The sequence below is a fragment of the Engystomops pustulosus genome, chromosome 5 (genome assembly GCF_040894005.1).
Source record: "Engystomops pustulosus chromosome 5, aEngPut4.maternal, whole genome shotgun sequence".
In the NCBI taxonomy this organism is placed as follows: domain Eukaryota; kingdom Metazoa; phylum Chordata; class Amphibia; order Anura; family Leptodactylidae; genus Engystomops; species Engystomops pustulosus.
Window position 1 is genome coordinate 86,612,029 of NC_092415.1, and position 24,848 is coordinate 86,636,876.

Genomic DNA, 24,848 nt, shown 5'->3' on the forward strand with positions numbered 1-24,848 from the left:
CCTCAGACACCAAGTGCTCCTGTTCAAACTTTTATCTAAAATATTCTTTATCATCTTTTCATTAAGTTCTCAAGAGCTAATGGTTTCTGAGTTCCCTGGGTAAGGATGATGTGCTGAATAATGAAAGCTCATTATTTCTCCACAGAATGCTTGTTAATTCAAATGATGATATTAAAACTATAGTAGCCTTTAGCGCTGGGGTGATTTCTAGCATACTTTATCATGTATCAATATATACTCTGTTTGTCAAAACTGCCCAGGGCTGGGACTGACATTCTCTCTGGAGGAGTCTAGTGCTTCAAGAGACACTGAATACACCAAGGTGACAACTTGCAGAGCCTGCGCCTCTAGGAGATAGAGAGATGAAACTTGAAGTGCCATTGTCCCCCTTGATTTTCTTATTAATATTCATAAAGAGACAGTTTCCTCATTTTTTGTACTTAGTAAGGACCTCACATTCTGAAGGCAACCAGAAAAAAAGCATAAAGCATGCAGCCAAAAAAAAAAATTCAAATATGCAGAGAGTAAAATAAATGAGTGTCATTTAAATGATCCATAATAATCATTTGTGCTGAGTTATTCATTTAGAAGTTGTAAGGAAAATACGATTACACAGATGTTAACAGAATCTTAACATGAGCTGGAAATATAAAGGATTTCTGCTTTATAGTAAAATGTTTGCACTGCTTTACCATTCCGCTAAGCGTCCTCCCCTTATGTTTTCCTTCATTAGCAGGGCAAACAATGCCTTTGTGTTACTTCATTTGAAAAGTGTCAAGAAATCAATGATTCTTCTATTTTCTGATTAGCAATCACTTCTGCAGAAAGAAAAACACTGGCAAGATGTGAAGCTTAATTGGAAATTAAACCCCCAAATCAGTTAGACTTTACTCCATCAGTATTCTAATTGTATCATTGTTATTGAACAACTTCATTTTTTAGGCCATGCTGTGTAATTTACAAATGGAGGGAGGGAGAAATTCACTCAAGTTTTGCTCAGTGTTTTAGCATTATATATATAAAACCACTCCACCTATCAATTATCCCTTAATATCAAATAAAATTGTTAAAACTTGCAAAACAATATGTTCATAGCGGACATGATATAAGCAGAATAATTGGTTGCACAGAAAAAGGGTATTTGTATAACCAAGTATGGGTATATATAATGTACAGTAAATGGAGAAATATATATATATATATTTTATTTTATTTTTTTTTATGCTTCTGGTTACCCTGGTGACTGTTCAGTACCCTGCTCTTCCACATCCATTGGCCATCGAGATGACATCATATCAAGTACCCACAAGATATTTTGAATAGAGGGAGGGGTCCTCTGAAATACTACCCTGTTATGGGGTTTCTACATATACACCTTGGCTAAACAAGCATGTGACCACAGGTATGCCAATATCAATGCCAATTCTTTTTCTTGAGGAAGAGTCAACACACCCTAAAATACAACAATTAGTCAGCCCCATCAAAATTGATAGATAGAATTTTTCAATTTGAGAATTTACATTCCCGTACCTTTGGCTCTTATTTTAGGCATCAAGATGATGGCAATTGTATAGTTGGCAAAATGTAGCCTTCACTGCCAAAAAGTCAAACTAGGCACTATAGCTCTTTACAGGGCATCTACCACCAGGATGAAGGATTGTATACCAAGCACACTGACATACTGGTGTTTTGCCTCCCCCACCACCCCGGTTAGTGTCAAGTCTTCATATGCTCTTGTTTATAAGAAGAAAAAGGGGCTTCCGGCTCCATTGACACTCATGAAGCCCGAAGCCCCTCTAGCTCACTTGCATTATTTTAATAGCATTTTTGTGTTAAAACAAGTGCATTAGAAGGTAAAAGAAGAGGCACACACCAGTATATCAGTGTGTTTTTTTTTTTGCAATGCTTTATCCTGGTGGTAGATGTCCTTTAAATCCTGTAAGGACTGAAATACCTCAGAAGGCCCGTGGAGGAAATGGGAATATAATTTCACATTATGTCAGGTCTGGGAATTATAGCCTTATATAAAAAGTGTATCTCACCAGCATCTGGCTCTGCAAGTGGTCTGTAAGTGGCCTGGCTTCAAAACCAAAGTTTTAAAGTGAAACAGGTCCTATTTCAGAGTCAGACCCATAAGAGGCATCAGATCTATAATTTCATAAGGAGATGTGGTACATTCTAACTGTGCATAAATTACATTTCCGAAATCTCAGAAATAGGACAAACGCCCACCTGGGTCTCAATCTGTCCTAAGAGGCCTGAGGTGAGGAGATACCTCGGACACCTAATTGAAGCATATAACCTATTGTGTCTCCAAGCGGAGATCAAGCCAAATTATGCACGACTAAATTTACTTAATTAACAATAAACTTTATTAAACTTGGTTAAAATCCATTACAAAAATTCAAAACTGATTACAGCAGTGGATGGGATACACAGAAAAGAACTCTGCCCGTACAGTCACAACATAATGTTCCACATATGTCCAGACATAAAGAAAATGCCTTTGGCCTATGTAATATATAATTATGATGTTAATGCAGATGTGTCCTTACCCATGTGGATAGTCCCAATAGGCGTGACCCGGGTAGCTCCTACCCCGACGCGCGTTTTGGCTTGATTAAGCCTTCATCTGGCGCCATGAAGGTCATAGGTGACTAATTATCTACCTCCTCCACCTATCAGCAGCGCTATTGCATAATAGCAGTGTGAGGAGGGTCGGCTGCGCATGCGTGGTGATGAGAGACGAGCAAACCGCAAAGGAAAAGGAGTGCGCATGCGCCAAGTGTTGTCATGGTGACGCATCGCTACCCCGCCGCGCATGCGTATTGGAAAAGATTAATCGGCAGAGAAGATACCGATCAATTGATTAACATAACCATGGTATGTAGATGCGGAAACTAAACTGAACATATCTAGGTAGTCTTAATGAGCTGACCAGTATGGTTAAATATATAATTAAAGGAATAGTTAAAATGCCCGTGATCATATACAATTTCATATACAATATGGTTTAGAAAGTGATGAATTTATACTTCAAACATATACAATTTCATATACAATGTGGTTTAGACAGTGATGAATTTATACTTCCTTATTGATTCCTAGTTTGGCTATAAAAACAAATTAGTGCACTTGTTGTCATAGACAGATAATACATAATTACGTGACCATATATAAATAAATTAATTAATGTTGTGTAAAACAACAATTAAAACAAAAAACATTATTATTGTTGATAAGTGAAGGATATATATGTATTTTATATTTCTATAAAAACCCATGTGAAGTCTTAAAAAATATAATTAAGGTACTAAAATATTTACACCATATTGTCTACATTTACATTATTTGCTTTGTTGTGACAAACCCATACTAAACATACTGGACACATACAAGCAGTACACCTAAACACCTTAACCCTTTCATGACCCGTGACGTAATGGCACGTCACGGGTCGGCCGCGGGTGCATGGAGAGGGCTCACGTGCTGAGCCCTCTCCATAGCCGGTAAGTCTTTGCTGCATACTGCAGCAAAGGCTTACCGGTAACACCCGCAATCGGTGCCAGCACCGATCGCGGGTGTTTTCCCGCTGATCACCGCCGGCAAAGCTGTCGGCGGCTTCAAAAGGATGGCGGCGCATGGGCGCCGCCATCTTTTCGAGGATCGCCGCTCCCCGTGACGTCATCGGGAAGCGGCGATCCGTCGCCATGGTAACCTCGGGTCTAACGAAGACCCGAGGCTACTTCGGGTTAACCCATGCATTACAATGTGCTATCAGCACATTGTAATGTATGAGTAGTAAAATAAACATATACTGCCATACTGTAGTATGGCAGTATATGATAGGATCGTGCAGACACCCTAGGGTTAAAGTACTCTAGGGAGTCTGAAAAATAGTAAAAATAAAAATAAAAAAAAGTTAAAAAAAAAAATTATAATAAAAACCCCTAAAAACTCAAATCACCCCCCTTTCCCTAGAACTGATATAAATATAAATAAACAGTAAAAATCATAAACACATTAGGTATCGCCGCGTCCAAAAATGCCCGATCTATCAAAATATGATAACATTTTTTCACTGCGTCTAATCCCGTAACGGAAAATCGCGCCCAAAGTTGAAAATGGCACTTTTTTGTCATTTAAAAAAAAAAAAAATTCTATAAAAAGTGATCACAAGGTCGAACAGTCCTAAAATTGATAACATTGTAAACGTCATCAAAATCTGCAAAAAACGACACCACCCACAGCTCCGTACACCAAAGTATAAAAAAGTTATTAGTGCCAGAAGATGGCAAAATCCCCAAAAAAATTTTTGTACAGAAGGTTTTAATTTTTTTAAATGTATGAAAACATTATAAAACCTATATAAATTTGGTATCCCCGTAATCGCACCGACCCGCAGAATAAAGTAGACATGTCATTTGGGGCGCTCAGTGAAAGACGTAATATCCAAGCCCACAAGAAAACAGCACAAATGCGTTTTTTTACCAATTTCACAGCATTCTGAATTTTTTTCCCGCTTCCCAGTACACGGCATGGAATAATAAATACTATCACTATGAAGTGTAATTTGTTACGCAGAAAACAAGCCGTCACACAGCTCTGGACATGGAAAAATAAAAAAGTTATGGATTTTTGATCATGGGGAGTGCAAAATGAAAATGAAAAAACAAAAAAGGGTCAGGTCCTGAAAGGGTTAACCTTAATGATGAATATTGATAATATAACGGGTGTGTATGTACTGGGTATGTGCATACACATATGCTGGTGAATTACTAATAATCTTAACCTATACAAAGTGAGGATAGGGGGGTGGACACGTGCAGTGAATGTGAAAGGGAAGGGGGTGAGAAAGTGAAGTGCCAAAACTATTGTATCTTTAAGTTAGATAATATGGTGGACATAGTTATGTCCTCACCGTACAGATTCAAAGAGTTAAATAAGGTACATATGTATAAGACCATGCCGCTACACATAACTATATCTGTTTATACATGGTTGGTCCTGAGGGGTTCATTATGGTTACCGGTCGATAACCATGGCCCCACTATCAATTTACAGTTTTCATGAAGTTCATTTTTTATTATTAATTTTTTATGTTTAAATGGTTAAGGGAAGCCAAGGACCAATACCAGATTGTCAGGTCATATGATGGAAATGACTATAGTCTATTGCCGATTTGAGTCCAAGAGAATTTGATAGAAAATACGATCGATTCACATAATTTTTTTCACATAGCCGTCAAGTTTCTCAAATTGGCTGTGGTGGGGAACAATATTGAGGTCACCTATAACTAGAAAATAAATAGAAAATAAACAATTAAAATCATTTTAAAAGGAATATTTAGAAAAGGATGACGCAGGTGGGGAGATACAGCATGATAATCGAAGAAGCTAACTACAACTACTTATATATTATATGGTGGTCAAATGTCCCATTGGGCCCAGTTATAAGAAGGGGGCAAAACTTATTGATTCATTGAGTCCATTTGGTTGTATGGTATTGAGGGTCCATATCCATTGTGATTCGCATTGTGCTAGTCTCTTTTGTATGGGTCCTCCTCTAATGCCCAAATTAATCTTATCTATGCCTCGCACTTTCAAGAGTCTTGAATCTGAATCATGTTTTTCCTTAAAATGTTGAGCTACCGGTTTGCCCTCTGTATTGAACATTGCGTCTCTTGATGCGTTAATGTCACGCACATGCTCCCTAATGCGAATCTTCATGGCTCGGGATGTCATGCCAATATAAATCTTTTTGCAGGGGCATGTCGCGTAATATATCACTGCTTGATTATTACAGGTGATACTCTGTGTGATTTTGAAAGTTTTTGTCTCAGAAGAGTTGGAGAAAGTATCTGCAATTTCCACATTGGGACAGGCAATACACTTGCCACACGGTTTGCAGCCCCATTTTGGCAATTTAGCTCCAAAGATTGTTTTAGGCTTCCCTGAAGTATAGTAGCTACTCACCAGTAGGTCACTTAGATTTTTAGCCCGACGTGGTGTTGTCATGGGGTATGGGGCTACATATTTTCCTATCACTGGATCTGATTGTAAGATCGGCCAATATCTACCTAGTGCTGCGCGCATCTCGTTCCAATGTGAATGGAAATTAGTATTAAATCTGACCTGTGGGGTTGGCTTCTTCTTTGTTTTGGGTATCAGTAAGACCATTCGAGGTGTTGTCTTTGCCCGCCAATAGGCTGTCTTGATCGTCCTGTTGCTATAACTCCGTTGTTGGAATCGAGTACGGAGATCATCTGCTTGATGTTCGAATGCTTCATCTGTGGAGCAGATTCTCTTAATCCGAAGGAACTGTCCGATGGGTACTGCATTTATTGTTTAGGGAGGATGTGAAGATGAGGCATGGAGCAGTGAATTGACTGATGTCTCCTTCCTAAATACGCTGGTTTTTTAGAAATCCATCCCAGTCTTTGTATAGAAGCACGTCTAGAAAGGAAACCATCTCTTTATTCGCCACATATGTGAGCTTCACGTTCACCTGGTTCTGGTTAAGTCTCTCAAAAAACTGTTGTAATTCCAAATGGTTGCCTCTCCAGATGATCAGGATGTCATCGATGTACCGGGCCCAAAAGAGGACCCGGTCCATCACAATCATCCTCCAATAGGTCCCTCTCCCACAGCCCCAGGTCCCTCTCCCAAGTTTGCATATGAGGGCGCGCATGATGCCCCCATAGCTGTCCCTTGGAGCTGCAGGTAGAAGGACCCATTGAACACGAAAAAATTGTGAAAGAGTACAAATTCTAATAGCTGTAACAAAAAATTTGAAAACTCAGGTTCAAAATTTTCCATGGATAGAAAGTATTTTACGGCTCGCAAGCCATCCTGGTGCCGTATGCTGGTGTATAATGACTCAACGTCACATGTAACACATATTACTACATGTCACATGTAGTAAAACATCCACAGGCCTCAACAAAGTTCTCCCCTTCAAGCACCTATATTAGTAACATGTGCCTCTAGCTTTGGTGAAAGAGTACTGAGAAGGAGACTTTGCCACTCCTGAAGCGTTGGTCATTAATTCTGCCATATGCATCCATGACAAGATGACATGTCATGGAGCAACAGGCGCATGATAATATTGCTGAGGTGGTAAGACCAGAATGCATGTGAGAGGTGGGAGGGAGGCAGAATCTGGGAAAGCCCATATTGCGTGGATAATCGACTAAACACTGTAACGCACAGTTTGTCATTCATTTCAATACATGTAGTTCTTAATGATGGTCCTTTTGCTCAAATCAATTGGCTAGATTTGAGATTTACAACAAATTGGAATGATGAGAACAGTTTTTAGAGAGTAAGTTTTAAATATTGTTTCATCTGTAATAAAGGTGAAACAAGTTGCTTTGCACCAACACATTTAGTGTCTGTAGATTTTTAATCCATTTATCCATTCATCTACCTATCCATCCATTTATCTATCTATCATCTACCTTGTATTGGATTTGCTCTTGGGATTTTTGCAAGAGTGTGGTTACACAATAACATACAAAATATAACTTTAGCATAGAATTTTGAAATTTTTAATTAAATCTACCATAACATCAAGCGTGATAAAACAGGGACACTTACCCATAGTGATGAGCAGATATTTTAAAATTTGGGTTCAGCTAAGTTAGCTTGCACCAATTACGGTTGTTAACTGATAACTTTAAAATTTAAACAACTGTGACAATCCTCCCCAAAATGGCAGCCCACAGCGCTGCCGGAAGGTGAGCTACACCATGTTCCCCAGCCCCTTAAATGATTTTGGATACTTTGTCAGTGGCATTTAAAGAGTTAATATCCACAATTCGTGCCAGCACTGATTGTAGATGTTAATCAGAATGGGAAAAATGAGCCAAACCAGCCCAGAACTTCTAATAAAGTTTGCGGACGTGTCCGGGAACCCGAACCCGGAATTTGTGGTTCGGGTCTGCTAAACACTACTCATAGATCACGGCACTGTGACTGTGGTATATGACATATTGCATTTGCTATCCATGACCTTCTTACAACTAAAATTTTAAATAATGCTAATGAGGGGGTTGTGCTGCAGATTAAAAGGCAGAAAAATTTTCCCTCTCCCACTGTGTGCTGAAATTTCCTCTTTTGCTGTGAGATTACAGGCAGAGGGAGGGGGGAGTGCTGAGGGAACAGGGGGTAGGTGAGACAGTGTAACAGTCCGTGAAGCTACAAAATGGCAGGGCTCACCCCAGAGCCCTTCTGGTTCATAAACCTAAAAGCTGATTTTAGAAGGTAGGAAGCCCTTCATAAAAATATAAGAAGACAGTCACTTGATCTATGAGTAAGTGCCCCTAGTTTTATAATTTTATAATTTGTATGTTCCTTATTGTATTAGTTTTTCGGAGGATTAACACTTTCATCATAAACAACGATTCATTTGCTATAGCGCTTTTTTCCTGATGCATCCGGAAACATAGCTGCACTGGCAGTCATTTGTGAACACTACTTCCAGATTGTTATCTAAGCAGGACTGGTTCTGCCACAAGACACCTGTTTTCCATTCTCTGCACTGGCTGTATGTTAAATGACATTTCTCTCAGGACCGGCTGTTCACATTTAGAGTTTTACATGATCAAGGTCCTAGCTGTTTGAAAGCATTCCAGGATCTCTCTACTCCCACTCAGTTATTGCAATGATGCTGGCACTTCCTATATAGCTTTGAAAAAAAGGAAAAACATTTCTCTTTTAAAAGTCTCTGTCCCATCTGTTCCTCTGTAAAAATGTTTAAAAATAAATCTGGGTCTTGTGTATTTACCTAATCATTTGATTAAAGAACTATAACCAGTTTGGTTTGTAATATCTGTCAGTCCTTCCTTTAATATGTTATATCCAGGATTTATTTCCTGTTTATGGTTTCACTTAATGGTAAATATATACTTAGGAAATTGTATCCCCAGAGTAGCAGAGGCAGACTATAACATTAACTGTTTCATAACTACAACATTCTATTTATTTCTTAGCCAAAGTAAATTGAATTTCTTTTTTTCAGTTTTTTCCTTCTGCATCATTATAGTAAATACAAGAAGTTTTATTGGATACTTGTTTAAGAGTAAATCTAGTAAATAACAAATTGGGGCAGAGTCTCACATGCAATCTAAAATTGCTTCAAACAGTTAGTACAGAAAGCACACAGAGCCCTTAAAATTTTTTGCTCTTTGTTTCATTGTAGCCAATTGGTAAGAACAAAAAACTTTTTTTGTTCATTAATGTACACTCTGCATCTCATCTAGACAGAAAAAAATGTAGATATTTTTGCTAATTTAGAAAAACTGAAATGGCACATGGTCATATGTATTCAGATCCTTTGCTCAGTATTAAGTAGTAGCACCCTTTGAGCCAGTACAGCCATGAGTCTTCTTGGGTGTGATGCAACAAGTTTTTCATACCTGGATTTGAGGATGTTCTGCTATTCTTCCTTGCTGATCCTCTCCAGTTCCCTCAGCTTGGATGGTGACGTTGGTGGACACCCATTTTTAAGTGTCTCCAAAGATGCTCACTTGGGTTTAAGTCAGGGCTCTGGCTGGGCCAGTCAAAAATGGTCACAGCGTTGTTCTGAAGCCGCTGCTTTGTTATTTTAGCTGCATGCTTAGGGCCACTGTCTTGTTGGAATGTGAACTTTTGCCCCGTGTGAGGTTCAGAGCACTCTGGATATCTCTGTACTTTTGGATGCTTTCATCTTTCCTTCAATTGCAACTGGTCATCAAGTCCTTGCAGCTGAAAAACACCCCCATAGCATGATGCTGCCACCACCATGTGTCACTGTTGGGATTGTATTTGGCAGGTGATGAGCAGTGCCTGGTTTTCTCCAAACATACCACTTAGCACCAAAATGTTCAATCTTTGTCTCATCAGACCAGAGAATCCTATTTCTCGTAGTCTGGGAGTCCTATATGTGTTTTTTTTTTTGCAAACTGTATGCAGGCTTTCATATGTGATGCACGGAGGAGAAGCTTCCGTCTGCACACTCTGCCATAAAGCCCCGACTGGTGTTGGGCTGCAGTGATAGTTGACTTTGTGGAACTTTCTCCCATCTCCCTACTGCATCTCTGGAACTCAGCCACAGTGATCTTGGGGTTTTTCTCTCACCAAGGCTCTTCTCCCACAATTACTTAAGTTGGCTAGACTGCCAAGTTGAGGAAGAGTTGTGTTCTTCCCAAACTTCTTCCATTTAAGGATTATGGAGGCCACTGTGCTCTTAGGAACCATGAGTGCTACATAAATCTTTTTGTAACCTTGGCAAGATCCCTATCTCTAAGTCCCTTGGGCAGTTCCTTAGACCTCATGATTTTCGTGTGCTCTGAGCACTATGAGCTGTGAAGTCTTTTATAGTCTTTTATAGACAGGTGTGTGCCTTTCCTAATCAAGTCAAATCAGTTAATTAAACACAGCTGGACTCTAATGAAGGAGTAGAACATCTCAAGGAGGATCAGAACGAATAGGACAGCATGAGAGTTAAAGTATAACCATCATTCTGAAAAAAAAGAAAAAAACATAATTATGCTCCAAGTGTCCCTTGGAATCAGTCCTGAAAGCTTTTTGCATCTTAGTCTACATTTAGTACCTTTTTGGCCCATGGGGACCATGTTTTCCAGCTCTAAAAATAACTACAATCAGCAAGATGGAGGGGCTAAACTTGCCTCCTGTGACATCATCACAAGCACACACTGCTGTCCAATGAAGCTAAGAGGCTGAATAATAAACATACATAAAACTGTAAAGGTTTATTCAATGACAAGAAAAGTTTCAATATTATAACTTTTGCAACTAGAGAAGAGTGAGAATAGAAGGCATGGACACAATGTACCCCCCACTATGCTATAAACAATACCATTGCTTACAAACAAGTAGACATATTGCAGCAAACACCCACTGGTAACACCCGCAATTTCAAGTAGCATGTGGGCACCGCTATATTGGCGTAGATCATCACTCCCCATGACGTCATGGCGATCTTTTACCATGACAGTCTCTGTCATGTCATGGCAGTCTGATTTTAGTGATTTGCACATTATAATGATGTGGTGATGTGGAAAATACCCCTATACTGCCATACTGTAGTATGGCAGTATATGGTAGGATAAATCAGACAACCCTAGGAGGTCTTAAAAATAATAAATAAAATTTTTAAAAAGTTAAAATAAATAACTTTGAAGAAAATTCAAATTCAAATTACCCCCCTTTCCCTAAAACTGATATAAATACACAGTAAAAATCATAAGCATGTTACGAATTGCCACATCCCAAAATGTCAGATCTATCAAAATATGATAACGGTTATTACCGGCCTTTAACTCCCTAACGAAAAATGGCACCCAAAGTTGAAAATACCACTTTTTCGCCATTCTGCAACATAGTAACAGTCTAATAAAAAGTTATCAAAAGACCGTAAAGCCTGTTAGCATTGAAAACCTCATTTCGCAAAAATTACCACACACAGCTCTGTACACTGAAGTATGAAAAAGTTATTAGCCCCAGAACATGGCAAAATGAAGAATATTCTTTTGTACAGGAGGATTTAATTTTTGTAGATGGCCGAAAGAAGCGCTGCTTGCGCAAAGCAGCCGTAGCCTCTTTCTGTGGGCAATCTGCACATCCTCCCTTCCCTCCTTACACCCTGGTCCTGTTTGTGAGTATGCACATTTTTTGTATAATTAAAAAGAAGAAAACCTTGCATTGGAAGATCAGTGAGTGGCACTCTTTTTTTCTCTATTTTTGCAATGCCATACATGGAATATTAAATACTGTCACTATAATTTGTTAAACATAATACAATCCATCACTAATAACATGTCCCAGCTGCAGCCTCCCCTCACTAACAACATGTTCCAGCAGCGGCCTTCGTGACCTGTAGCAGCTGCTATGGCTGTTGTTATGCCACTGCAGAGTATAGGGAGCTGGGTGACATCAGGGTATAGTGAGCTGGGTGATATCAGAGTATAGTGAGCTGGGTGATATCAGAGTATAGTGAGCTGGGTGTTATCAGAGCATAGTGAGCTGGAAGTTATCAGAGTATAGTGAGCTGGGTGATATTAGAGTATAGTGAGCTGGGTGATATTAGAGTATAGTGAGCTGGGTGATATTAGAGTATAGTGAGCTGGGTGATATTAGAGTATAGTGAGCTGGGTGATATCAGAGTATAGTGAGCTGGGTGATATTACAGTATAGTGAGCTGGGTGCTATCAGAGCATAGTGAGCTGGAAGTTATCAGAGTATAGTGAGCTGGGTGATATTAGAGTATAGTGAGCTGGGTGATATTAGAGTATAGTGAGCTGGGTGATATCAGAGTATAGTGAGCTAGGTGATATTAGAGTTTAGTGAGCTGGGTGTTATCAGATTATAGTGATCTGGGTGATATTAGAGTATTGTGAGCTGGGTGATATCAGAGTATAGTGAGCTAGGTGATATTAGAGTATAGTGAGCTGGGTGTTATCAGAGTATAGTGAGCTGGGTGACATCAGAGTATAGTGAGCCCAGTGATATCAGAGTATAGTGAGCCAATTGATATCAGAGTACAGTGAGCCAAGTGATATCAGAGTGTAGGGAACTGGGTGACATCAGAGTAAAGTGAGCCAAGTTATATCAAAGGATAGGAAGCCAAGTGATGTCAGAGTCTAGTGAGCCGGAGGATATCAGAGTATAGTGAGTCGGGTGATGTCAGAGTATAGTGAGTCGGGTGATGTCAGAGTATAGTAAGTCGGGTGATGTCAGAGTATAGTGAGTCGGGTGATGTCAGAGTATAGTGAGCCAGGTGATGTCAGAGTATAGTGAGCGAGGTGATGTCAGAGTATAGTGAGCTGGGTGACATCAGAGTATAGTGAGCTGGGTGTCATCAGAGTATAGTGAGCCAGGTGATGTCAGAGTATAGTGAGCTGGGTGACATCTGAGTATAGTGAGCTGGGTGACATCAGAGTATAGTGAGCTGGAGGATATCAGAGTATAGTGAGACAGATTTTTAAAGATGGGGAGTAAAAAATGGAAATTTAAATGGCCTGACCTTAAGCGGTTAACTGCCATAATTCCCACTTTATTCCTACTGTTGTACAACAATTTGAATAAAGAGTGGTTCAACATTACCCAAATTGGTATTTATGAAACCTACAAACTTGCAAAAAACAACTATTGTCTACACTCTATAAATTACAGCAGTGAAAAAAGGTGGGAACTATGTTCCATATTCAATTATTAAGTATAACCTTTATTCAATATAAATTTAAAACATTAATAAAAAAAATCACGGTTATGTTTCTAAAAGATTTGCCAAAGGTCTTGCAGTTGTACACCCCTACAGATCGAAATTTCCCTTTTTTAAAATGGTAGGGTTGTAACAAGGGCTTATACACATTATTTAGCTTATATTAATCTTGTGGTAACAATTCTAGGTTGTCCTTTTCTAGTTTTCTAGTGATACTAGTGTGATCATTGTGTTCATCGGTTCACATCATGTAATAGAGATTCGGCTGCACTCTAAAAAGAGCACCCCCCTCCTCACACATGCACACATGTATAGGAAATCTAATCTGAGACCCTTCTTTTAGTCCAACTAGCCCTACAATCTACGATGCATTTCACCAGATAATAATACTGGCTCATCAGGGAGCCATTAATGGTGAAACACCAGTCAAACATACCAGCCCATTGTTAGTACACACCCATTCCTAACAATGTGCGATTACTGCATCCAGTAATTACCTCTACCTGCGCTGCAGCCTCAGCCATGACTTTATTATGGAGACCATTCAGAACATTGTCCCACAGGCTTCCTCAAATTAGTTGATGCTATGTGTATGTCAGGGCTGTGAGTCTGTGGACCCTCTGGACCACCGCTGGAACAGTGCCGATTCTAGCATATTTGCTGCCTGAGGTGAATATTAAAATGCTGCTCCCCCTACTCCTGCTCCATTGCCCGCTCCCTGTTCAGTGAATGCTGAAAACTTTACTAACAAATTACTTCCCCGCAGGCAGCTCACTGACACTGTGCGCTGTGTGATTGACTACAGGTTCTGAGTCAATAGTGGCGTCTAGTACCTTATAGATGACAATCTCTTCCATCAGGAGGACTTTATTCCAGGTTCTCCAATCCATGACGTAGTACCTACTGAATTCACTACCAGATATCTTTAGCTCCATGCAGCACATCTCCACCTGGCTTCCCTAAAAATGCCACAGTCACTTACAGTATAAAGTCTCCTGGATAACAACACTGTGCTCCTAAATAATATATACCCCTCACAACACAACTGTCCTCACTCTCCCCACATACAAAACATCCCTTCATTATACATAAATATTCTACTGAAATTATAGCATGTACAGCACACCAATCAATATACAACTCCCCTAAATTATTAATACAGACCCCCCCCCCAACATTGGGTTTACATGATGCAAAGTAATCCATTGTATCCTATAACTAATATATGTTATTTTGCTACATATGATTTTATATACAGTGCAAAATATATAGCCTGGCCAATGTAAATATAGCACCCCCTAATGAATATTGATAGGAATTTTTATGCAGGGCCCCAACAGCCCTCTTGACTTTTGTAAGGTGAGTTCTAATTAACTCTTTCATGGTTGTCCTGGTAGCAGGAACTTGAACATAAAAACCAAGACACACGTCAGTCTCTTAGTGTATGTAAAGATCTACTCCCGTTTAATATCTCAAATGCATAATATCACAAACAGAAGAGTCATCAAAGAGGCGTGAATAGTATACTGCAAATCTATTGGTCATCAGCACATTCTGGTAAAAAAAATTGTGCTCAGTTCTCAAGGACCTTGTACACAGATATTGTTTATACTAATTTCCTGAGAAGAAGAGATAAACTGGCACCAAAAATCAAAATATTGAACTAAAGATGTAGGACAGACTGGCTTCTCATTAAATGTCAAAGGGAATTAGCTAACAGGCCAGCAAACAGGTTACATAAAATTAAGTTTGAACTGGACAGTGCTTTGACCCTTGGCTAATACTTAAAATGGCGGACAGTCCCTTATTTTGGGATTTCTTAAGTCAAGATGACGTCCGAAACCAGTGCGATCTCCTTAACAATATATACTGTGTATATATATAATTTAGTTATATAGTTGCTCTGATATATTTAAAGGCCTGGTTTTTCCCCCTACCCCCAATTCAATTACAGGTCCCATATACTGCCTCCCAGCTTAGTAATATACTGTATCCCATATACAGCCCCCCCATCTTAGTAATATACTGTATCCCATATAAAGCCCCCCCAGCTTAGTAATATACTGTAAGGAGAGGGAACCAGGAGAGGGGCTGGCGCAGCGGGGCATGGGGGCACCCGTGATCCGCGATATGGATCGTAGGGGTGCCCGAAACAGTGTACAATGTATCAACCACTCACAGTCTTATTGTCTCAACAGAAACAAGAGTACATGGTACTTATGGTAACATTTGGTAACATTTTATAAATATTCTATAGTGTGCTAATAGCCACTAGTAATAATACCTCCTATAGTTTATAGTAGTCGTCCAATTTCCATTCTGCCATTATGTAGTGTTTCCATACAAAGGACCATGAGATACTCTCATTAATTTTAGAGAAGTATAGATTAATTCAAGAGCCAAACCTTATTGAATGTAACCCTATATTATAAATAGGTTCAGTAATTTATATTGGGGTTGCAGTCCTGCTATACTCACAGAAGATTCCAGTAATCATAACCTGCAGTCCACATAAAGGATTACTGCTATCCATATGGACAATCTACACCCTTAGTTCATGACAGCTACCTGAGGACATTTGGGAAAAATACGTTTTTTGGTGTTTTCTACAAAAAAATATAATTAAAATGTGGTGCATTACTCATATCATATTTTACAAATTAGAAATAAACTTGTAAAAGTTATTTTATGTGAGTTTCTCCATATGATTTTCACTGAACCTATTACGTAAAAGTGTAGATTTACGACTTCACGCATTCTAGGGTTAAGAATTGATTTGGTGGATTGTGTGTTGGTTGGGGTTGGGTGTTATTGTTTTGTTTTTTACCTATGGAACCAAATTACCAAGTGATCACAGTCTAAGTGGAGGTGGTGATTGGACAAGTCGCTTGACTATGCAGCCTGTTGAATGTAGGGAGAGGGGTGGCTAATATGTAAAAGGGTCTTTAACCTGATTAGCGCAATTTTTTTGTAAATATTTACTCTCAATGTTAGTTTACAGTTAAGTAATTTGGTAAAATTTCAATTAACTGACTCCCAACATTTCAGAATCTTAGTGGCTTAGTATTAACAAAAACTTAGAAGTACACACTTTGGCCAGTGCTAAATATAGTGAGTGCTAAATAGTAGCACTCAATATACTTATCAAATAGTTTTGATCCTAAATAATTTGATCCTAAAAAATTCCTTGTTACAGAGAGTACGAGGATTTACGTTAATGAGAAATGTAAGTATGTGGATACTAGTATATGATACAAGACTAAATCTTATTTTGCATTTTGCAAACAAGACTTGACTTCATACATGACTTCTAGTGGAAGTGCTTGGATCATTTTTCTATGATCATTGCTACGTTCTGTATGTCAACAAGATCTTTCTATGTTTAAAATTGTGTTGTGTTCATGTGCATGCAATAAACTTCTCAAAAGGAGATATTGGGGCATATTCTCTGTCCGAGGAGTTCACCCAAAGTGCATTGTTCCGACGATAATGCACTGTGCCGCGATTCACTAAGATCATGCGCCCGATATCCTGCATGTGTCGCTTCCCCGCTCAGGTCCGCCAGTGTTCACCATCTTCTTCTGGATGTATGTAAGTCTATGTCTTGCGACACAGTTCCTGCGCTCAGTCCGAATCCGTCGGACGGATCTGCCTTCCGATTTCTATCACATGAAAGCCAATTGCGCCAAAATCCGATCCCATGCGACACAGTCCCCTTCTAAATACCTGTCCGAAATGCGATCCGTGGACCCTTTGTAAATAAACCCCGTTGTAACAGATTAAAATGGTCCCACGGGACCCTTTACCAAATCCATATGTGCCACTATTATAATGAAAATCCTTTATACCTACCTCGTTCCAGTGCTCCCAATGCCTGCACAGTCGCACAGTGAAGCATGTGTACTGCACCCGGTTTCACAACGCATGTTCCGTGGTTAAGGCACTTGCGTAATGAAGCTGGTGTATACAGCTCTGGATTCATTGTAGTACTGCGCAGGTGGTGGGAGCACAAGAGATGGGTCCAATGGCCTCATCAGACTCATCTCTAGGTAAGTATGAAGTTTTTTTTTTAAGAAGCTGAGGAGGGACTAGCTATAGGACGATTTGGGACACTAAAACCCAGATCCATAAGGACCAAATCTCCCTGATAGGTCCTCTTTAACATGTTGTGAATGTAATGTAAATATAACATGTGAACTTTTTCATGCCACATTAGGCAATGGGGCATATTGCCTAATAGTAACTTAGGTGAATGATGATTATTAAAGTGGTATTTGGGTTTCAGAAAATAGATGATACACCATCTCTTTTTTTTCAATATTTCTGCTTCTTGCTATTCAGTAACAATCTCTGTTGCTTAGTTATGGTGTATAACCATTATGTTCATGTGATGGACACACAAGGACATCTCATGATGTTGTACAGTTCTTAGAGACAGTCAGGATCCTGCCAAACCTGTTGTGACTGAAAAATGCTGCCATTTAGTACTTTTTGACCAGATCAATCAAGCCAGAAGTAGACACTCAGCAAATGAGCATTTTAATCAATTTAAAGAAGTCTCCAGGTTTTACCACACTGAACTACTGGTCCCATCGGTTAGGGTATGAAATGTCCTTTCTAGAATTATCTCTTTTATGGGAAATTTCCCCCATTTATCTCTAAAAATATCCCCCAAAGTGAGGCAAATGTGACTTTTCTCACCTCCTGAGTCAAGTTAAGTGGTTACAGTGGTAGTGTTTTCTGTATCTTCTGTTCTATATTACCTAGTGTGGTGGAGATCATATTTTTTTCCATACTCCATTTTGTATACTGTCCTCAATGTCATGATTCAGCCATCTTGGGTAATCTGTTTGCTTGTCTGCCTGCTTCTCCTTTACTCTTTTAAGAGATAGTTGTCCTTCATCCTGTTTTCTTCTCATTATCTTATTTTGGTTAGCAAGGAGCCTCTGGAGCCATTCTCAGTACTTTTTGTAGCTGGGATAATTTAAACATACGGTTTATATGAGAACAAGGCCTCGGAGAAAAAAGTGCATAGTTCATCAACATTTTGGGAAAAGTGAGGGGAGGTTCTGGTGTATTTAAACTAACCTATAACATTTAATTATTATATCACCTTTTCACACCTTCTGCAAGCTTATTCTGTTTGTATATGCACGACTGCGGTTTTGAAATAAACAGAGTGATTTGAGTGCAGCTTAAGACCGTGTCTTTGTTATAATCCATCATCTCGCTGCTGGCAGCTATCTCATCCTCCCATGTAACGGTTAATTTGGAAATCACCTTAAAAATCATGAGGGTTGTTAGAGCCCTGCATAAAATCCCTATCACCTAGAAATGTGCTTTTTGAGTCATCTTTCAGATGACATCAAACAGGCTTATGGCTTTGTATGCTACAAAACTTGAGATGCGGGCAGGAAATGCAAACTGCCGAGAAAGATTCAGTTACTGGCTGTATTTATCTGCCCATATATCCAGTTTTGTAGCTCACAGATCCATAAGCTTGATGTCATTTGTAAGATAAGATTCTTATCTTTGATGTGACACAAAAAGCATGTTCTAGATACTAGAGAATAGAACATAGCTTCTAAAGTGGCACCCCCCCCCCCCTGCAACCAGTAAACTTAACTCATCTCATGTAAAGAGAGAAGAGTCATATTTGCCTGACATTGGGGGAGGGTTTTTTAATAGGCAAACGGGAATATTTCCCATAAAGGAGGAAATTCTAGAAAGGAGATTGCATACACCAGCTGAGGGGGCGAGGAGTTTAGTTTAGACAGTTTCCTGTCTGAACAATAAAGATTCCTATTGAATGACAGTAAGCTCAAAAATCCTGAAACTTATGAGAAAGTAATACAGAAAGTATGTTAGAAAAATGTCAAAACTTTCACCATACAAGAATGGGCTTCATGTTTAGAAATTAGCATACCACTTAAATGTTTTGTCATCAGTTATCGTAGGGCTATGGTGATTATTTTTCCTGTTTTAATCCTCTTTTGAAAGATTTCTTATCTTACCTTTTACAAATCTATGTAGAAACTAGTATTTTACATAGATCCCAGCAGTATAATATCTAAGAGATCTTTTTAAACAAAGCAGTTCAGTTCATATCTGTAAAATTGTGTTTTTACTTTAAACATAATGGAGCAAATTTATCGATACTGTTTTCCACACTCTTTTAAAAAAAAGTCCTGAAAAGTGAATATTATGGATATCCATCATTTCACAATCCCATAAATATCAGCGATAAATAGCAATGGTTATAAAAAAAGTTTCAAATTTACGAAGTTATACACTTAATTAAGTTAATTAGTATGTATATACCATGAACAAAGCTATGTGCAAAGTGATGTAGATTGTACTGAGCAAATTAGGACAACTTTTCATCTACGTAGAGCTTTGCTGGGCCAGGACAGGATGTTAGTAATTGACTCCAGTTGTTGCAGCGCTATGCCAGCGTTACATGGGAGAATAAGGATACAAGAATTCTCTGTTGTGATGCCAGTTTGTGAAAGAAATCCAGTTGTTTGAGGTAAAAGACAATATAGTTTTTTAGAAGCTATATAGTTGACCAATATTTGTGAATATATTTGTTTAATATGAATTCACAACATAATTGATGCAGTAAAGTTAAGGCTCTACTCATATACAGTACATGTCTGTGGTGACCAATATCTATTCACTACAATTAACCTTTGAAGTAAAATACAACAGCAAAAAACATCAAAACAGAGTGAGAGTACTGCATGTGATACACAAATTTTAGTGACTGTTTAACTATTAGACTGAGTAGGTTTTTCATTGACATTTACTTTTAAGAATTAAATCTGTAAAGAAATAAGTATATAGCATAGTTTTTTACCCACACCCAGCAGCTAAAACCAGTTAGACATCATGGTTCAGTACTCTGTCCTTAGTCTGCTGATGTGATATACCAGAGAAACTGGTTTTACACACCCAAAGGGAAAAAAATTCTAAGCTGTTCTGATTGTATAGAGACAATTCATAAATAGGCCTTAACCTGTCCATTTTAATGCTTTTACACAGTTTATAGTACTGAATATTTGGATGTTCTAGGCCATACACCTATAGAAGAACATATAAGGGACACAATGGGGCACATTTACTAAGGGTCGGCACACTGCATTTCCGTCGCGCTTCCCGACTATTTCCAATTAGCGCCGCATTTAACAGGGTTTTTTTGCACACGCGATCCGATTTTGGTGCAATCGCGCAGACTTTCATGCAACACAGTCGGGGGCTTGGCCACAACCCGACTGATTTGAACTGAGCGTGGGATTCAAAATTCAAATTGCAAGACAATGCACTCACATACACTGGGAAGAAGAAGGTGAACTCCGGCAGACCTCAGCAGGGAAGCGACACATGCAGGATATCAGGCGCACAATTTTAGTGAATCGCGTCGGACTTCATCCTCGTCGGACAACGCACCTCAGGGATTGCGATAGGACAGGTAAGTAAATGTGCCCCAATGACTTACTTTTGCATACAGTAACCATCATCAGAAAAATCTGATTATGGTGTCATTGGACTTAAAAGATTACTCAAGAATCCACTTTGACAGGGGCATAACTGGGCGTCTACTTGGATATAAGTGTGGCTTGACTAAGTGCCCAGCCAATCAAATGCTTACCGTAGAAACTGAAAACACTGACCCAGTTCTGTCTAATAGCCCCTAATGAGACTACAAAAGCTCTATTAAGGCTTCTGACACTCAACTTCCTTATCACTATGGGTCTACAAGGGAAACAATAGTTTGGGAAAATAGATCATTTGACATCTCCCTGCAAAAAACAAAAGGGTTTCCATTTTATAATTTTATGAATAACCAAGCCAGTCAAGCAAAGGTGACATATTCTTGATAGTACAACAGTGTTTATTTTTTTATATGTATCATTACAATACTTGACTTTTTTATGCCATCAGTTGTGCCATTTGATGCAATACATTTTAACACAATACTGTTGTATATAGAGATTAGAGAATCATTCAAGATTCAATTTTCAAAAGATTTGGCTGGGGTTTGAATCAAAGTGGTCCTTGATATTCGTATGTAACCGTCCTCTAAAATACAGATTTTTTATAAAAAGCTCCTATTGTGTTTTGTCCATCTTTTTTATTTATTTTTTTTTATTTCTTCGACCCTTCTCCCCAATTTTTGTGCTGAAAAATACCCACTTGGCTTATATATAATATATATTAAAAAAATAGTACTAGGAGTAGTTAGGATATGGGGGAACGTAAAATACAGAGAAAACGCGGGTGAAGTCCAGAGATTTCCCAACACTGGTGCCTGGGCACATGTTGCACTGTCGAGCAGAGGTTCTGGCCCCCTCAGTACCAGGCCCAAGGTTCTATATGTATCATCCCACCTGAACTCTCGGAGCCCAGGATCCATATCTCTGACCTCAGCTCCTCATTCCGGGATGGACTGGCTTTCTGCACCCTTATTCATTCTTATGTGCCTGACCTCTGGTAATTTTACAAAAGTGGACCTGGATGCAGCAACACCTGTGACCTGGCAGCTGCAGTTATTATGTAAAGTGTCCGAAATAATCCTAAACCATGTAATAGTTCAAACACTCGATAGTAGGAAAGATACGCACAAGTCACCTTGTAGCCCTATCTTCCCCTATGAAAATGCAGTATAGGCGGCATATTATAGAGCAAGAGGGGAAGGCAGCTATATAGTAGAGCATGGGGAGGTAGGGATTTTGTTGAATATGTCCTATGGGCAGGCAGCATGAAATAGAGCAAGAGCAGCTGAGTAGATTGTACATAGTGTCCTACCTGCAGGCAGCATGTTATAAAGCAGGATTTTTGCATTAGTGAGCAAAGACTCCTGCCTAATAATGTAATAAATGTAATGTTATTGGTATCTATTTTTATTTTTGAAATTTACCTCTAGCTGCTACATTTCCCACCCTAGGCTTATACTCGAGTCTATAAGTTTTCCTAATTTTTTGTGGTAAAATGAAATGCTTATACTGTATTAAGGTCAATTTATACTCAAGCATATACGGTAACTTATACATCACAGTTAAAGGGGTATTCTCATCTGGGCACTCGCATTCAGTTTCATTAATCTGCCATATATAAACATTTCTTTAATTAGATGTTATTAAAAAAAATGTTCCTGTGTGAAGATAATTTCTAATAAATGCAGCCATGTTGTCCCTTAGAAACGAGATTGCTTCCTCGGATACGGCCACCTCTGATGGATTGAGTGCACAAAGAAAAAAAAGGTTATTGTATATAAAATGTCCTGGAGTTACTACATGTCGCACAGCCACCCTGTGGTAATGAATGCTGAATCCTGGTGGTCCGGCAGGACTTTATAGCGCAAGTCTGGACACCGCTGCCAGAGTGTGACATGGTCGTATCCGAGGAAACTATCTGGTTTCTACGGAACAAAATGACTACATTTATGAGAAATTATCTTCACACAGGAACATTTTTTTAATTAACATCCAATTGAAGAAATGTTTACAAATGGCAAATGCATTTAATTAAATGTAAATGCCCAGATGGGAATACCCCTTTAAAATACAATAAGAGACTCAACACACAAAAATATTACACCAAAATAGTGTCAATACACTACCATACCCTAAGTGCATGGTATGTGCAACCCTACCACCTTTGTAAGTTATAAGTGCAAACTTGGACAGTTTGGACCTATTGCACTAATCTGCCTACTAGTACACTAAAATATCACATAAATTCCACCACAGATATGGGTCAATTAGGAAGTGCAAAGAATAAGGTGCAGTGGAGCAAGTAAAAACAAACAAACACAAAATGGAGCAGTCTCACCAATTTTATTAGGGATCATCCACAGGTACCTTTCTGGTATGCAGGCACCTATATATTCCCTATAATTTGGTATGCCTCCAGTATATATTAATGAGTTTTACCGAATTTGTTTGTTTAATGGAATTTTGCCTTATTGTCAACTATATCATGCTACTGTGCAATATCTTATAACAACAAAGCTAATTGAACTACATTAATATCTCTTGTGAAGTTTGACAACTTTGCCTATTACTTGTACTGCCTATATCCAACAGGTTCTCTGCTATCCTCAGTTTAGCCTATCCCTACTGTGCTGCTTATATCAGTCGGAATGTAGCTTGTTTACACAAAAAATAGGCAATTGCAAATGCTGATCTCTGCTCCTTCTGGAGGGAGTGAGAGGTCATGTGGTACTGTCTATGTGTAGCTAGAAGGAGACCTGTGTGCTGTGCAAATGTGTGGATGCAGAAGACTCCTGCAAAGAATAGTGAGGTACAAGGGCTCCTGTGTTCCCTATAATTTCCACCTTCTCAGTCTGTGATTCTGCAGAACTTTCTTTCTGTCACTCTTGAACCCAAACTGTCATGTAGAAACAGTAGTAACCGCACACCATATGTGGGTGGTGCTCAATGTAGGATTCTCAATCCGTCCGTATTCCAAATAGAGAACATGGCACACACCGCATGGATTTTTTATTTTAGTGAATATTTCACACAGTAAAGCCTTCACCTTAGCAAATGAATGCAAATTATATATTATTGTACAGATCAGAAAAACTTTACGACGTTTCGGTCACCACGACCTTTGTCAAGTATGATCTGGCACTGTCTGGGGTAGTTAGTAGGAGAGTGGTGAACCTAAACTGTGTCATACAGACATCTGCATCAATCATTCACCCACCCTCTGATCTCTGGACAGGAAAGCTGTTCTTGCTCAGACTATACACTTCAAGTAATGGTTTCACTACTGGTTTCTACTATGTGTTACATGCTTCATGCTCCACCATGTGATGAAAGCTGACAGGCAAGTCACTATATATTGCTATTCTGTACTGTACTATACTGTACTATACTGAACACAAAGTCACTGTATTTGCTGGTACATTACTTCATCAAGAAAGAGCAGCTTATAACTGACTGAGCTTTAGGCAGATACAGGAAGAGGTAAGTTTTAACTTATCTCACTGCTGTTGAGATACTTTTCTGTTCAGTAGCTTAGAACAGACAAATGCCATAATTCTGGAAAGAAAAGGGCAAATAGCACAATAAGGACATTGTTCTGTGTGGTTAGAAATGGGAACTCTCCTATAATAATTTAGCAAAAATCATTATGAAATCAGAGCTTCACTTGACATTCTGTGCTATAAAGTTGTTAATGCAAAAGGGGCTAGGGAAACTTTTCTATCTGTTTGTGGTGTTCCTACTGACCCTAACAGAATGTGCACTAGACACCTAGTGCTACTCAAAAGGTTTTTAGTTTTCATTGAGGAGATTCAGGTAGTATAGGGAGATTTAACTAGAGGCAAAGATTTGGGAAAAAGGTAAGTAAATTAGCTCTCCTCCACTAAAAAGGAAAAACTATGTCAAACCAGACTAAAGACTCCAAAATCATAAGACATTCTTCAGTATAGAGCAGGCTTAATAAGGTTCCTTCGAGACCGGTCAGAGCTAATGAATGAGGCTGGTGGCTCTCGGATATTACACCTAATGCTATGTATTTACATTTGTTAAGGTATAAAATGGATTTCCTTCTAATTAAATAGAAGACATTAAAGCAATACTGTCCCCACCCACTACAGAGAATGGTTCAAA